The sequence below is a fragment of the Chionomys nivalis genome, chromosome 1 (assembly GCF_950005125.1).
Source record: "Chionomys nivalis chromosome 1, mChiNiv1.1, whole genome shotgun sequence".
NCBI lineage: Eukaryota > Metazoa > Chordata > Mammalia > Rodentia > Cricetidae > Chionomys > Chionomys nivalis.
In genome coordinates this window covers 84,362,734-84,367,242 of record NC_080086.1, presented here as the reverse complement: position 1 = coordinate 84,367,242, position 4,509 = coordinate 84,362,734, and the positions used below count along the sequence as shown (strand labels likewise).

Genomic DNA, 4,509 nt, shown 5'->3' with positions numbered 1-4,509 from the left:
CTGGACATGGGACATTTCAACCCCTCCATGTTACTCAAGCTCTAATTAGTCAATCGGTCTTTGCAGAAATCAGTGCTCCTGCTCCATTAAATAACCTCCTACCCACACTCCAGCAAGAAACACTAATGAAACTCAGTGGCCAAGCAAAAAAAAGACATGAAAGTAGGAAGAGCCTTGTTAAGTAGAAGGGCTCCAGTGGGAGAGAGATTCAAGAGAGGAGGGGAGGTACAAATGACTAACCTTCATTATACAAAAGTATGAAAGAACCAAATAATAAAAACAAATTTTAGTCAACAGTCATAGGCCTAATTTGAAAGTCATATCTGATTTGTTGGTTTTGAAGCATCAAAATTTGTTTAATTTTTTATTTTTAATTATATATGTCAGTATGTATGAATGTATGCAGGCATGTGCATGTAAGCACAGTTACTCATAAAGGCCGGAGGCACTGCATCCCCTGAACCTGGAGTTACAGACAATTCTGAGCTACCCAATTTAGGTGTTAGGAATCACATTTAGTCCTCTGCAAGAGCAGTATGTGCTCTCTATCCTGAGCTATCTTGTTTTAAGAAAAATTTAATATCTTATATGGTACTCAAAATTAAACACTGTAGAGCTATATTGCCGTATTTCACACCCCATTCCCCATCTGCCACTCACGAACTATCTTCAAGGAGTGAGGAGGCTATGAGATTTTACACTACCTATAAGGTAACAATTTAAGTCAACTGAAGTTTTCTGGATATTGATAAAAGACACAGGTGTCCTGGGTCAGAAACAAAGGTTTCTATTATTTAGAACAGAGCAGGAAACATGAACTTTGTCTTCATGTCACTTTCTCTAGCTCTCAGAGTCCCATGATACATTGATCAAGTATACAGTGGGCAGTAGGTTTACATTACAGCTGGAGTACCCTAAGCTTAGGAAAGCCTGATTGTTTATAGTTGTACAAAGTTTCCTCTAGAGGGCTATATTCTCTCTCTCTCTCTCTCTCTCTCTTTCTCTCTCTCTCTCTCTCTCTCTCTCTCCTCTCTCTTTCTCTCTGTCTCCCTCTCTCTCGTGTGTGTGTGTGTGTGTGTGTGTACATATATGATTGCTCTATGGGAGTACAGGTATATTTACCTTCAAAGGTTCATTTGAAGCCTAATGGTTGGCGTTAGGTGCATTTCTTTATTAATCTATCTTAAGTTTAAAACAGAGTCTCTTATTAAACCCAGAGCTTGCCATTCCATCTAGACTAGTTCAAATCATACTCAGCATTTCTGCCTCCCATGTTCTTACTAGTGTAGCTCATCAACTAATACTTAAAATGTTCAACTGCTTTTCTAATCCACAGTCCCAAGGACCCTATTCCTTCAAACAAAGACATGGTCAGGCCTATTACTGGAGTACTCCAGTCCCTGGTACCAACTTCTGTCTTAGTTAGGGTTTCTATTGCTGTGTAGAGACACCATGACCACAGGAACCCTTATAAATGAAAACATTTAATTGGGTGATAGTTTACAGTTTCAGAGGTTTAGTCCATTATCATCATGCGAGAACATAGAAGCTGGGAGTATGGTGGTATGCAGGCCAACATGGTGCTTTTGACCTATAGGCAACAGGAAGCAGGAATGGTTTGATTATATATAAGACCCCAAAGCCCACCTCACAGTGACACGCTTCCTCCAACAAGATCATACCTACTCCATCAAACCCATACCTCTTAATAGTGTCACTCTCCAGAAGCAATCTCCCAATATTAACTACATACCATCGAATACGGTCTTTTGCACTCATTCAAATCAACTCATTTGTGGGAACTATATATCTGAAAAGACCTTTAAAAATATTAGAATCACCTTCTCGCTGAACGCCGCCGACATGGTGTTCCGGCACTTCGTGGAGGTTGGCCGGGTGGCCTATGTCTCCTTTGGGCCTCATGCTGGAAAGCTGGTCGCGATTGTCGATGTTATTGATCAGAACCGGGCTCTGGTGGATGGACCCTGCACTCGGGTGAGGACACAGGCCATGCCTTTCAAATGCATGCAGCTCACTGACTTCATCCTCAAGTTCCCACACAGTGCCCGACAGAAGTATACACGAAAAGCTTGGGAGAAGGCAGATATCAATACGAAATGGGCAGCTACACGATGGGCCAAGAAGATTCATGCCAGGGAAAGGAAAGCCAAGATGACAGATTTTGATCGTTTCAAAGTCATGAAGGCAAAGAAAATGAGGAATAGAATCATCAAGACTGAAGTCAAGAAACTACAGAGAGCAGCTATCCTGCCAAAAAGGCACCTGTTGCTAAGGCTGCCATTGCAGCTGCGGCTGCAGCAGCTGCTGCTGCTAAGGGTAAAGTTCCACCCAAGAAGGCGACAGGACCCGCCAAGAAGGCTGCAGGCCAGAAGGCTTCAGGCCAGAAGGCAGCACCTCCCACTAATGGTCAGAAGGGTCAGAAGACCCCAGCCCAGAAAGCGCCTTCTTCAAAGGCAGCTGGCAAGAAAGCATGAGGAATAAAGGTTTTTTTGACACATTGGCAAAAAAAAAAAAAAAAAAAAAAAAAAAAAAAAAAAAAAAATTAGAATCAAATTGATAAATTGATCTGCCTTAATTTACAAACTATTGGCTATTATATTTACACACTTCTTTTGTGTGCTACTACCCAACTACAAAGTGCCTTTCATCTTTGAAGTCTTATGAGATCTCTGCACTGAGTTCTTATTTCCCTAACACAGCAATGTCAAGCTTCAGATGAGATCAGCAACTCGTACTGGTGATAATGCCTTTAGGAGAAAAAGAAGTGTCCTTTTCCAGGAGAAATCATGATTTAAAATTTAGAATCCTAAACAAGGTTGGTTATAAGTATTTTTGGAAATGATTGCCTCTACAACCCGCGTTGAAGGTCTCTACAACCCACGTTGAAGGTATGCATCAGTCTGTATCATGGAATTGAATTAGAAGTGTGCTACAAAACAAAATATGCTCTAAAAACAAGCTAAGCTAATATTCTAAACAAGCTCACCTTTGAGCTTAACATCCCTAAATATGCACAGATTCTGAGCAATAACGTGAAATCGTGCTGCTTGCTGGATTCCTGCATTCCTTCTGTGAGTGTTTGACACTGTTGACTTTATCTGCTTTGTAGACCAGAGAGACCTCTGTTAGCAAACCATCATCCCAGCATGCTCTGCTCAGAGGGCATTCATTACCTTCCCTAATGCTTCAAGGATCCATCAGCATCAGTACTCTAATGAGACCCCACTGTACGCTTCACTCTATATTAAGAGCATCTTCATGCTAAGCCAGCTGCTGCTCCTTCTAAACCAAAGTCAATGACCTTAAAACAAAAGTTTATGTTTTGTGAGTGTTCTTCCCAGCTTGGCTATTTTACAGCACTGGTGTAGTCAGTTACAAAGATTAGTCTACTTGCGTCCACAGAAAACATTGCTATAACAACAGTGAGTTTGATACATTATCTGCCTATTTAATTTGCTTCTGGAGAGCTAGGAAATATGCTATTTCCCTTGATCACATGATTTGTGAAATAGGAATATTCTAATGGCGAAATTAGGACACATTCTTGACTCCTTCCCAGCTCCATATTAGATGCACCAAGTTGTACTGTGAATATCATAGCCTCCGACTGATTTCTATAAAAGGGGAAATTGATTTTCTTTCTTTGAAGGAGTACAGAAGGTTCATGAAGAGCCATGAATTTAGAGAAGATGGAGGAAATATTAAATCTTCAAGGAGAGGTGTACTGTAATATATACCCTGAAAATCACTTCAAAAATTGGCTCCAACAATTTTACACAATTTCAAAAAATCTCTGACAGTCAGAGGCATGATTTTCCTCCCAAAAAGTTACTTGCCATGTCCACACTATTTATTTTATGAATTTTTTTGTGTTTGCTGAAATTGATACCTGTACAGAAATCATTTCTGAAAACTGCCCCAACAGTTGTAAGTAGGGCTACTTGTTACACTCTTTCTGCATGCACATATTTATCTACAGCTCTTCTCACTCACTGAAAACACCCACACCATTGTCAGATTAACATAGTCCAAACTATATGCACCCTAACTATACACAGAGCATGGTTCACAGAATGTATAGATCCCAAAACATACTGCTTTCAGTAAGACTGAAACACTTAAGAATATTTGAAAACAAATTGTAACATCCCCTTGGCACAGCAGAGGAGGATATCATGTCAGTTGGATTGTCACCATCCAAAAAGCATGCAGCCTTTTAGAAGAATCTTATGTGAGTGGCAAACTGGCATCCATCAGGCATGGCTTTTCAGTTTGCATCCTGAACTTCCAGAGTCTGTGTACCCCCTCTAATGTTGTCTTTACTCCTAAAACTTCTCCTCAAGATAGTCAGTTAATTAGTAGCATTCTATGGAGACATGTTCTTTGACTCAAACCAAGGGTTCCTTCTCCTGTCACAATCGTTTATGTCATACAAGATAGTCAATGTGCAAATGTATTGCTTACTGAAGCTTCTACATCTTTGTCACA

The 4,509-nt window shown here is 40.4% G+C and overlaps 1 pseudogene; it reads left to right on the top strand.

The window, feature by feature from the left end:
• The first annotated feature begins 1,859 nt into the window (after positions 1-1,859).
• Positions 1,860-2,495, top strand: LOC130884724 (60S ribosomal protein L14-like; annotated as a pseudogene).
• The last annotated feature ends 2,014 nt before the right edge of the window (positions 2,496-4,509 follow it).